The sequence below is a fragment of the Hordeum vulgare genome, chromosome 7H, assembly GCF_904849725.1.
Source record: "Hordeum vulgare subsp. vulgare chromosome 7H, MorexV3_pseudomolecules_assembly, whole genome shotgun sequence".
Taxonomy (NCBI): domain Eukaryota; kingdom Viridiplantae; phylum Streptophyta; class Magnoliopsida; order Poales; family Poaceae; genus Hordeum; species Hordeum vulgare.
This window is the reverse complement of record NC_058524.1, coordinates 208,591,693-208,604,459: the sequence shown is the minus strand read 5'-3', so window position 1 is coordinate 208,604,459 and position 12,767 is coordinate 208,591,693. Positions and strand designations below refer to the sequence as shown.

The 12,767-nt window shown below is 42.0% G+C and overlaps 1 long non-coding RNA gene across 1 annotated transcript; it reads right to left on the bottom strand.

The window, feature by feature from the left end:
* Positions 1-12,298: 12,298 nt before the first annotated feature.
* Positions 12,299-12,722, bottom strand: LOC123412348. The gene is made up of 3 exons (XR_006613474.1): positions 12,695-12,722; positions 12,517-12,597; positions 12,299-12,350 (listed from the first exon to the last, which is right to left on the bottom strand). It is a non-coding gene; the product is annotated as an uncharacterized LOC123412348 (long non-coding RNA).
* Positions 12,723-12,767: the final 45 nt, after the last annotated feature.

Below are 12,767 nucleotides of genomic sequence, written 5' to 3'. Positions count from 1 at the left end.
ACTAAAGTGTGGGTTAGTAGATCCAAAGATAATAGCACCCACATAAATTTGAACACGAATAGTTCACCATTAACTCTGTTAGTGAATATGCTTGCGTCAATTTTACCAATCTCAAAACCATTTTCAATGAGAAACTTTATTAGCCATATGTACCAAGCTCGAGGGGCTTGCTTAAGACCATATAAAGCATTATGAAGTTTGTAAACATGATTAGGTGTCTTAAGAGGTGTTCCACCAACGGCAAAGGTCTTTAACGTCAGCCTCCTGTTGGAAAAGTTCCTACGACTACTTTCTAAGGCATATCACCTTCTTTGTCGTGTGTCTACCATCAGCGGACGACAAAGGTCTTTGCCGTCAGCCTCTGGCACCGAGCGGAAGACAAACATATTTAGACAACAGTCGACAGGTTACGCCTCCGTTAGGTCTAACGGAGGCTTTGCCGTCTACCTCCCTCTGATCTTTGTCGTCTGCCTCCCTCTGACCTTTGTTGTCTGCTTATATGGGCCAACCCTCTATTGGCCCAGCTGTCTCTTTCTCCTTCTTTGCCGTCTGCATCCCTCCGATCTTTGTCGTCTGCCTCCCTCTGATCTTTGTCGTGTGCCTCCCTCTGATCTTTGCCGTCTGCCTCCCCAGGCAGCGGACGCCAAAGAGCCTATATGGGCCAGCTGTTGCTTCCCCAGGTTGCACAGCTGGGTGCCACGTGGCACCTTTGCCGTTGGTTGGCTCATGGCAGAGTCCTTTGCCATCAACTGGCAAACGGCAAAGAGCCCATATTGTCACAATTTTTTTATTTATTCATTTCATAGCACATATATATATATAATTCATAGCACATATATGATATATAGGTCACAACACATATATGATATACATATAAAGTTCATCAATGCCATTTTTTCATCAATGTACATCCCATATATCGAAAGAACCAACATATACAAAGTTTCATCCATATATACATATAAATATAGTTCCACATATACTGTTTATCCATATATACATATACATATAATTCCACATTGTTCATCAACTCAAATGAAAACTAGAATAAAGCACTCCATCAATGCCAGCTTCCATGCATGTAGTACATCAAATCTGCAAAATGGGAATAAGAAACTCAAAAGAAGAAGAACAACAACATATGACATTTTTCAGCTTATTATGTCATTGTGGAGGAAAATAAGCTAAGTATATAACCTTTTTGAGCTAACCAAGGTTATTATGCCATATTTGACCTAACTAAGCTAATTATGTCAATTTGGATGGAAATAAGCCAACTATTTGACATTTATGAGGTAACAAAGGTTCTTATGCCATTTTGGATCTAACTAAGCTAATTATGCTATTTTAAAGGAAAACAAGCTAAGTATATAATATTCATGAGCCAACCAAGGTTTTTATGCCATTTGGAGCTTATTATGTATTTTTGGAGCTAAAGGGGCTAATTATGTCATTGGTGCGAAAAATAAGGTAAGGAGAATATGAAAGAGGAGAAGAAAGAGGAGGAGAAGAAGAAGAAGGAGAAGAAGAAGGAGAAGGAGAAGGACGAGAAGAAGTAGGACTCCTTCTCCTTCTTCTCCTCCTTCTCCTTCCTCTCCTTCTTCTCTTCTTCTTCTTCTTCCTTCATTTCATTTCTCCACTTCTCCTCTTCTTGGAGCTAAATTATCTAAGTATGTCTTTTTGGAGCTAAATGGGCTAATTGTATCATTTTAGAGGAAAACAAGCTAAGTATATAATATTTATGAGCTAACCAAGGTTCTTATGCCATTTTGAGCTTATTATGTCATTTAGGAGCTAAATTAGCTAAGTTATGAGCTAACCAAGGTTCTTATGATGTTTTTACCTAACTAAGATAAGTATGTAATTTTGGAGGATAATTAGCTATGTATGTCTTTGTTGGGGAAAACAAGGTACGTAGAAGAAGAAACAGAAGAAGCAAGAAGAGAAGAAGGAGAAGAAAAATAAGAAGGAGGAGGAGGAGGAGGATAAGGAGAAGGAGAAGGAGGAGGAGAAGAAGAAGAAAATAAGAAGAGAAGAATAAGGAGAACAAGAAGGAGAAGAATGAGGACAAGAAGAAGGAGAAGAAGGAGGCCTCCTTATCCTACTCCCTCCTTCTCCTTCTTCTTCTCTTCTTCTCTAAATTAGCTAAGTTATGAGCTAAGTATGCCTTTTTGGAGCTAAATGGGCTAATTATGTCATTGTTGGGGAAAATAAGGTAAGGAAAATATCAAAGAGGAGAAGAAAGGGGAGGAGAAGAAGAAGAAGAAGGTGAAGGAGAAGGAGAAGGAGTAGAAGAAGTAGCACTCCTTCTCCTTCTCCTCCTCCTTCTCCTTCTTCTTCTCCTTCTCTTCTTCTTCTCTTCTTCTTCTTCTTCCTTTTTTTCATTTCTCCTCATATCCTCTTCTTGTAGAATAATAAGAACAAGAAGAAGGAGAAGGAGGAGAAGAAGGATAAGTAGAAGGAGAAGAAGAAGAAGTAGGACTTCTTCTCCTCCTTCTCCTTCTTCTGCTTCTCCTCCTCTTTCTTCTGCTCTTTCATATTCTCCTTACCATAAGTCCTTATTCTCCTCCTTCTCCATGTTCTTATCCTTATTCTTCTCTTCTTCTTCTCTTCTTATTCTTCTTCCTTCTTTTCATTTCTCCTCTTCTCCTCTTCTTGGAGCTAAATTAGGTAAGTATGTCTTTTTGGAGCTAAATTTGCTAATTATGTCATTTTAGAGGAAAACAAGCTAAGTATTTAATATTCATGAGCTAACAAATGTTCTTATGCCATTTTGAGCTTATTATGTCATTTTGGAGCTACATTAGCTAAGTTACGAGCGAACCAAGGTTCTTATGATTTTTTTACCTAACTAAGCTAATTATGTCATTTTGGAGGATATTTAGCTAAGTATGTGTTTGTTGGGGAAACTAATCTAGGTAGAAGAATAAAGAGAAGAAGCAAGAAGAGAAGACGGAGAAGAAAAAGAAGAAGAATAAGGAGGAAGAGGAGGAGGCGGAGAAGAAGAAGAAAAGAAGAAGAGAAGACGGAGGATAAGAAGAAGCAGAAGAAGGAGGAGAGAAGAAGAAGGAAAAGAAGGAGCGGTCCTTCTCCTTCTTCTTCTCCTTCTTCTTCTCTTCTTCTTCTTCTTCCTTCTTTTCATTTTTCCTCTTTCTTCTCCTCTTGTCCTCTTCTTCGAGCTAAATTAGCTAAGTATGCCTTTTTGGAGATAAATCGGCTAATTATGTCATTGTTGGGGAAAATAAGGTAAGGAGAATATGAAAGAGGAGAAGAAATATGAGAAGAAGAATAAGAAGGAGAAGAAGAAGGAGAAGAAGAAGGAGAGGGAGGAGAAAAGGTAGGACTCCTTGTCCTTCTTCTCCCGCTTCTCCTTCTTCTTATCCTTCTTCTTCTCCTTCTCCTTCTTATCCTCTTTCTCCTTCTTCTCCTTCTTCTTCTTATTCTCCTCCTCCTTCTCCTTCTTCTCGTCCTTATCCTTCTTCTTCTCTTCTTCTTCTCTTCTTCTTATTCGTCATTCTTTTCATTTTTCCTATATCTTCTCCTCTTGTCCTCTTCTTCGAGCTAAATTAGCTAAGTATGCCTTTTTGGAGCTAAATTGGCTAATTATGTCATTGTTGGGGAAAATAAGTTAAGGAGAATATGAAAGAGGAGAAGAAAGAGGAGGAGAACAAGAAGGAGAAGAAGAATAAGAAGGACAAGAAGAAGGAGAAGGAGGATAAGAACTAGAACGCCTTCTCCTTCTTCTCCTCCTTCTCCTTCTTATTCTCCTTCTTCTTCTCTTCTTCTTCTTCTTCCTTCTTTTCATTTCTCCTATTCTCCTCTTCTTGGAGCTAAATTAGCTAAGTACGTCTCTGTGGAGCTAAATGGGCTAATTATGTCATTTTAGAGGAAAACAAGCTAAGTATATAATATTCATGAGATAACCAAGGTTCTTATGCCATTTTGAGCTTATTATTTCATTTTGGAGCTAAATTAGCTAGGTTGTGAGCTAACTAAGGTTCTTATGATGTTTTTACCTAACTAAGCTAATTATGTCATTTTGGAGGATAATTAGCTAAGTATGTCTTTGTTGGGGAAAATAAGCTACGTAGAAGAAGAAAGAGAAGAATCAAGAAGAGAAGAAGAAGAAGGAGAAGAAAAAGAAGAAAAAGGAGGAGGAGGAGGAGGAGAATGAGAAGGAGGAGGAGGAGAAGGAGAAAAGAAGAAGAGAATAAGAAGGATAAGAAGAAGGAGGAGAGAACAAGATGGAGAAGAAGAAGAAAAGAAGAAGAGTAGAAGGAGAAGTAGAAGAAGGAGGAGGAGGAGAAGGAGAAGGAGGAGGAGGAGGAGGAAGAGGAGGAGGAGGAGGAGAAGGAGAAGGAGAAGTAGGAGGAGAAGAAGAAGAAGAGAAGAAGAGAAGAAGAAGGAGAAGTAGGAGGAGAGAAGAAGAAGGAGAAGAAGAAGGAGAAGAAGGAGGGCTCCTTCTCCTTCTTCTTCCCCTTCTTCTTCTCTTCTTATTCTCTTCTTCTTCTTCTTCCTTCTTTTCATTTTTCCTATTTCAATTGAGCTTATTATGTCATTTTGGAGCTAAATTAGCTAAGTTATGAGTTAACCAAGGTTCTTATGATGTTTTTACCTATCTAAGATAAACTAGCTAATTATGTTATAAATGAACTATAGAAAACTTACCGTCATGGTCATCAAGGAGGAGAAACACCAGGGTTGCTCACGGCAACTTCGTTCGGAGACGGTTGCCGTGGCGAAGGGTCGTGCCATGCCGCTCGGGAGTTATTCGACAGAAAAGATATTTTGCAATGTCTTAGTTAGCATGATGGCGCTCAATTGTTAATATATACTAGTTTATAATGACCATTGAAATGAAACTCACCGTGCCAATCGCAGAGAAGACGGGCATCGGTGGAGGGGCTTCACCGGTCTTCTCTCACATAGACTGCACATTCGGTTTTGAAGAGTCGGTCGTATTAGTTAGTAATGAAACAGACAATACACACATGATTTGGCTAATGTAAAAAAGAAACTTACCACAATAAGCTCGTACATGCCCAGGTGAGCCGCCTCATTCTGGGTCCTCTCCTCCTCAATCAACCGAGCCGTGGTCTGGTCCCTCTCCTAAAGAGCAGCCTGGTTTGCCGCTCTCTCTTTCTGAAGAGCAACCTGCAACACCATTCCTCGTTACCATAGTAATGATCGATGGCCACACACACACAATGAAATGGGCGAAAGTTTTTTGAGTCCGTACAACTAACATTGATGGCATGATCGACTGGCCGTGGACGAGGTGTTATCTCAGGGCAGGAGCTCGACTGGCGTGCCTTGATCTCCATGAGAGTGAGTGGACAACGTGTTATCCCATCTCAAATGGCTATCGATCCATGGGGCCTCCCGCCACCAGATATCATCACCAGCTCTGGATCCAAAGGTTCCTGGCTCGGGTTAAAGTCCTCCCCTTTCCAATCCTTTCCCACGTCCCTGTATTTCACGAGCTTGTGGTGGGATGAGATGTTGGTGAAGTTATTTGTATCATCCAGGTTAGACTCATAGAATGCCTTCGCCTTCTTGTAGGAGGCAGTATGGGCCATGCCATAAAGGTCGTAAAACTCTGGCATCTCTGTCTTATTGTGATGCGCCTATAAGAGAGGAACAAAGTATTAGTAAGGGGCTCAAGCTAGCATGAAGAATGAATTGCATGAATCATGAAGCAAACCACATACCCAATTTCGTCCGAAGTGAAGTAAGTTGGTGCTGCCTTGATGGTGTGGCACACCAACCATTTGGCTATGCTGATCCTTCGCATAGTCGTGGAAGGCTTGCCAGTTGTGTGTGCACCACTCATCCACCAATGCCTCCTAACAATCCATCTTATCCGCACATCATCTCGGGGGCACATATAAGTTATTAGAAATAATTTTGAGCGCTACGCCTATGAATCAAATCAAGAAAACTATGTACAAGTCCTTAGGAATAGGTAATTACCTTCATGTACTGCTCCTTCTTCAGATACTTCCCGTGGCACTCCTTCTTTTGCTTCTTAATACCACGCATGGAGTAGTAGTCTCGAATAGCTTGCGGCCGAGCCTTGTGGCGTAAGTTCTGTAATAACCGCCTACACTCGGCCTCGAGAACCTTGGCCGCCTCCTCCTCATATCCCTACTCACACCTATAGAAGGTCTGCAATCAAATGAGACAATACCTTATTAGTACAATAATTAGCTATATTATTAATTTCAGATTGTGTAAAAGAATAATTTACCCAAAAGTTGTTGATCACCATATCGGCCCTTGTGTGGCACAAGACACCATCTATAATCTCCTCCGGTAGGGCCTGCGCAGCCTAGTAGTGCTCCTAGGTAAATCCTAGTGTAGGAACCTAGCCCTCACTAGGCAACGTGACAAACCCCGGGAAATTTGTCTGGCAAAGCACACCAAGGACGTTGTTCAGCTTGCGGACTCCACCAGGGTGTTTCCATCCCCTCCAGTATGATATGGTCAAGGCATGAGATATTTTAAGAAACTTTAAGGCAAAAGCTAAAAAAGAGTAAATGTACTTACCTATCCCTTTTAGGCTTAATCACCGGCCTCTGCTCGCGGGTAGCCGACACGACTAGAGACGTGTACTACCATGCTTGTACACGGTGGCCCCGTCCATCTGCACGTCGCCCTCACTATCCGTAGACTCATCCCCGCCATCAACAGAAAAGCCACCCGGACCCTCGGTCCAATCCGGCAACTCGGTCTGATCCAGCCAGGCACCGCATCCAGATGTCTCCACGTCGGCCGAAGCCTGTGTGGCAGGAGTCTCCTGGGACGTAGCCTCAGGAACCGGAGTCTCGTGTGCCGAATGCACCTCGACCCGAGGCTGATCCTGGACCGGAGTCTCATGGGCCGAATGCCCGTCCACCCCACGCTCCTGGACAGGAGTCCACGTAGCCTCCTCCGCAAACGAGACCACCATAGTAGTCCTGTGCTCGGGTGAATGAGCTAGTGGTGGTGGTGAGGACGGCGCCACAGTCCGCCTACATCTTCCGTGGCCACCGCCTCTCCCTGTACCCTTCCCCTTCTTCCCTACCCGACCAGCACCTCTCCTAGTGGGCAATGCCGCCGACGAAGAAGCACACATGGGTGGTGTCGTCAGACTGTCTGCCAAGGCTCTACAGAGAGATAGGGGTGGAATGGAAGTAACACCCCTCGCGCGGGCCGTGGAAGAAGAACCCGTCGAGCGATCTGGACCCGCGCCCACCATCTTTCAATACCTCCTGACCTGCCATGATAAAGATTAAAAGAAATTAGTACAACATAAAAAAATTGAATAACTGACAAGAATAATAATATGTACATACATAATTTAAGTTCGGAATCTTACAAACTAATAATCATCATCAATAAATGCATCATCATCATCATCACTACCATGCATGTCTTCATGAATGACGTGCTCATCGGGTTCAACGACATGATGTTGTGGAAGGCCTTTGTGTAATTGGTCAAGCATTGACATGCCATCCGCATCAGTAACCTCTTCTAGTTCCAGCTGTGCTGGTTCCGGCTCACGGGTGAAGTCGGATTCATTGTCGCTGTCTACTTCCATGTTCTGGGGTGAAGCATGATACGTCTCCGTCGTATCTACTTTTCTCAAGTATTTTGCCCTTGTTTTGGACTCTAATTTGCATGAACTAACGCGAACTAACGCTGTTTTGAGCAGAATTGCCATGGTGTTGTTTTTGTGCAGAAATGAAAGTTCTCGGAACGTCCTGAAAATTTACGGAGATTTTTTCTGGAATAAAAGAAAAATACCTGTGCAAAGATCCACGTGAGGGGGTGTGCGAGTGGGCCCCAAGCCCACACGGCGCGGCCACCCCCTAGGCCGCGCCATGCAGGCTTGTGGGGCCCACGTGGCACCACCGCCCCCAATTTCAGTCCTATATCTTCCGTTTCGCCTGGAAAAAAATCAGAGAGAAGGTTTCATCGTGTTTTGCGATACGGAGGCGCCGCCACATCCTGTTCTTCATCTGGAGGGCAGATCTGGAGTCCGTTTTGGGCTCCGGAGAGGGGAAATCATCGCCATCGTCATCATCAACCTTTCTCCATCGACAATTCCATGATGCTCTGCATCGTTCGTGAGTAATCTCATCGTAGGCTTGCTGGACGGTGATGAGTTGGGAGAGTGTGATTGATTCGGCTAAACTTTACTTTTCTGTTTGGGAACCGCTTATAGCATGTGTAGCGTGGAAGATATTGAGAACTCTTAGTCATTGCGTTGACAATGAAAGCATGCCACCCAAAATTATTATCTCTATTTTAAAAGCTTGAGCTCTGGCACCTCTGCAAATCACTGCTTCCCTCTGCGAAGGTCCTCTCTATTTATGTTCCTGTTGAGTCATCCTCCTCTTACAAAAAACACCAATTAGAGAGCACCTCTGTCATTTTTATTCTTTGCTTTTAACTGTGTTGAGTGTGACTATAACTGGATCTTCATGGCCTTGAATTACAATGTTTAGTCAACCCTTGGTCTTTTAAAGTGATCTGCATTTATGTTTTGCGGTCTCAAAAAGAGCTAGCGAGATACGATCTATTTGTACTGCTTCATGTTGTTTTGATTGAAGTGTTGACACTTGAGGCTTATTATTATTTGCTCGCTAGTTGATTATGCCATTGATATGAGTTTACCGTGATACCTAGATGTCATTTGCTTATGTGGTTTGATTGTGATCTTGCTGAAATTCTGGTTGTCAGTTAGACATAGTTGCAACAACAAGATCAAACAGAGTTCGTCAAAGTTTTTCTTTTGTCTCTCAGTTTGTCAACTGAGTTGCTTGAGGTCAAGCAAGGCTTTAAGCTTGGGGGAGTTGATACGTCTCCGTCGTATCTACTTTTCCGAACTCTTTTTCCCTTGTTTCGGATTCTAATTTGCATGATTTGAATGGAACTAACCCAGACTGAAGCTGTTTTCAGCAGAATTGCCATGGTGTTGTTTTTGTGCAGAAATGAAAGTTCTCGAAACGTCCTAAAAATTTATGGAGATTTTTTCTGGAATAAAAGAAAAATACCTGCGCAAAGATCCACGTGAGGGGGTGTGCCAGTGGGCCACACACTACTAGGAAAAGGCCTGCTAGTTGCGCACCTGTTTTGCCTACTAATGGCGCACTATAGGTGCGCCACTAGCATCACGCCATTAGAATTTTTTACTAATGGCGCACCAGGCAGTGCGCCATTAGTATAGCTCATGGTGCGCCATTAGTATGCCTCCCAGGTGCGCCATTAGTATGCCTCCTAGGTGCGCCATTAGTATGTCTCCCATGTGCACCATTAGTATGCCTCCCAGGTGCGCCATTAGTATGCCTCCTTGGTGCGCCATTAGTATGTCTCCCAGGTGCGCCATTAGTATGCCTCCCAGGTGCGCCATTAGTATGCCTCCCAGGTGTGCCATTAGTATAGCTCATGGTGCACCACGGGTTATACTACCAGCTCTAAAAATATTCAATTATTATCCTCACACCCACAAGAAGGTTCAAGATAAACACATATCACACCACAATGAAAATATGTTTATAAACATGCACATACATTGAACGCAAGTTGACAAACAAATTAACCTAGAGGAAGCATAGTTTTGACCATCTTAACAATCATCTAGAACACACAAGTCACAAAAAGATAAGGACTATTGGTTACTATGAGAGACTTCAGATGGTCCAGAAAACATAAGTTTGTATCTACATGCACAAAGTGCAAGCTCCAAAACACTCGAAACACCAAGTGGTCTACAAGACAACAAGGTCCATGATTACAGGTTGGTTGATCCATAAACGCTAGAGAGTCATCACGTCCATGTGCATAATTAGGTTGAGTACCTGAAAACATTTTGCACAAATTTGTCAAGAAAGTGGAACCAGATCAAGTTGTTAAAATCTCATATGCGTATTAAAAATATTCGATCAAAAGATTATCATGATATCATAGTTAACAATATAGTTTCTAACACTAATCACAACGAGGACGACAGGCTACACTAATTATGCCCCAGCTTGTGTACCACACCTCTGCCGTTTGTAAAACCTGTAAAACCTGAAAACCACTAATTCCAGAAGAAACATCTAGAGTTGAGCTTATTCACGATGTACACATCTTACGCGTTTGGAGATAACAAATATGGCAGATAGCTGTTGCGCATATGTAGATTGATGGTTTTCTTCCACCATCGGGAAATATATTCCAGATAGGTACTCCGTCCGTCCCAAAAAATTTGTCTTAAATTTATCTAGAAATGGATGTATCTAAATACTAAAATGTGACTAGATACATTCATATTTAGATAAATTGAAGACAAGAATTTTAGGACGGAGGGAGTATATGCTAAATTTTACTCGACAGTGCAAAATGTGTTCTTCAAATTTAAATATCAGCGATCAACAAAATCGAGCTGAATACACATTGGAAAATAAAGAGAGGAATAACTCTAGAGCAATGATCTCACAATCTCACCTATCAAGATGAACGGCCGAAGCAGAAACGGCCTTCTTGAGATATCCCTTTACAGCTGAACGCCAACCAAAGGGGAAAGAGCCACCCTGTGCTTGAGTTGATTAGCATTTTCAATTAAAAACAAAGAACTTAAATAGAACGGGTATCATCCCATATCGGTCCTTACCCATCCAAATGATCTAGCGAGGTCATTTCCTATCCCAAGTGGAATGATTCCTGTGGGAGGAACTGGTTCCCTTTTCGACTTATTAAGTTCTTGGAGACATCCAAGTACTCAACCAACATTGCCATCATCTCCAGCAACCTGCCAGAAAGAACTAGTGCAAGGATGTTATGCAAAGTAGTTGGAAAACTGCGACATACAACAACCTGCCACAATAACATGTTGCATGATTTTTCATTTTTCCAAGCCCTTAAAGACCATCTAATTTCACAGAATTGCCCCATATCCATAGTTCTTTATGGCCCTAGCTTCTATCAGTTCTGACCCTTTTGCACCACATAATGACATCAGTGGTCAATCCTCACAAGCCAACCTCCAGTTTCACATGTTGATCCACAGCTAACTCGAGTAGAAGCCAGTACTTCCATGTTTATCAAGGCTCTGCACATGTCTTCTGTTCAAGAAAATATGAAGCTACAAATTATAGACAGTGTCATTACATTACTGTCACTACTCTCACCTACACAACCCTCGTCCCTCCTTCCCCACCTAATACCTACCGTCCTAGAGCTTTCCTTCACCTCATCACCCCTTCTAGAACACTATGGGGAAGCAAGACACAGTCCGATGTGGCCTTCACAGCAGCCTATGGTGTACGACATTTATTATGTATTTATCATCCAACCATAATGGTCAGATATGAGTCTTCATCTAGACACCCCCTACTCCCCCAACCTCTCCTGGTACCAATTAAGTGCGTAGCTATCAAGATGATTCGACCTTCGCAGAATCGGGTAGAACCGAGAAACACGGGAAAGAAAAAGGTTAGTACAATGCCTCAGTAAGTGTTGTATACAATCTTATTCTCCTAGCCACACTCTGGACCTTCATAGTAAAACAGTCTTAATGAATAACAACCTTATTTGTTGTCACTGAAAGCAAGTTGCAGTATTAACCCTGGTTCATTTTTAGCCAATTCAGGATTGCAGCTGAAAATGGCAACCATCATTGGTAGCAACTGATTTATATTAGTACTACAGAGGTCATGAGAAATATGGTAAGCAAAGGAGAGAACAAAACGTTGACAAAAGAAGTGCAACTTGCCTAATGGCTTGAAAAATCCAAAAAGAGTATGAAGTGGAAATAAATCAAATATATTCATCCTAAGCCATTAATGCCTTAGATGAGAGAATGTACATGGACATGCAAGTTCTGAAGCAACATATAGCACGGTATAAGCAGAAATATATAGTGGTATAAAAAAGAACAACACAAAACAAATAACAAAAAGCAAAAGCACGTTCGTCGGCTTATATATTGCTAAGGTAATATATTCTCTTGCAACTGTTGACCATGCTCTTACCATTTTACTTCTAATCTGGTACTGAATTTGCAAGAATGTTTTCAGAAATTGCCTTAATGTTGTCCAGTGATATTTCACCACTGAAGAACTTCTTAGCGTCTTCGTTCCCAGTGTAAGGAAGAACCTGCAAAGTAACCGAATCAGAATGTCCAAAATAGAAAGAGCACACACATTAAAACCAAAGCCAAGTTGCTGCATGCTGTTTCTGTGCAATAAATCGATACATAGAAAACATGAAAAATAAATAAGAGGTATTACCGTGGTCTCTTCTCCAGTAATTCCAAAGTAATTGGCAACAGGTTCACCAACTTCCTCATTGTCACGCTCCACAAAAACAAATAAAAGCTGCATTTGAGACACAGGCCACATCACTGCTTAGTGAGACTCCACCTCAGCAAAAATGCACTAGCCACACAGGAAATAAGTGATGGCTTTGATTTGAGTATAAAACGTGGAACATGACAGAGGTAGAAGTTCATGAAACACTGGTCCGATCAACAGAACAAAGTACCTTTCCCTTGAATGATTTTGTTGTTTCCTTCAAGATGGGCAGGAATTTCGAGGACTCCTTTGCAACAGCGAATAGCAAAATCTGATTTTGAAATTAGGATACAACACATCAGCAAAGGAGTAATAATACATGGGCCGAGAACATGATGAACTGCAGCAGTGGATGACAAGACAATAACCTTCTGAACCTTCATAGCCGAGCAAGCGTTTAGCACATTTGAAGTACCTTTCACAGTAGGAGCCAGTACTTCT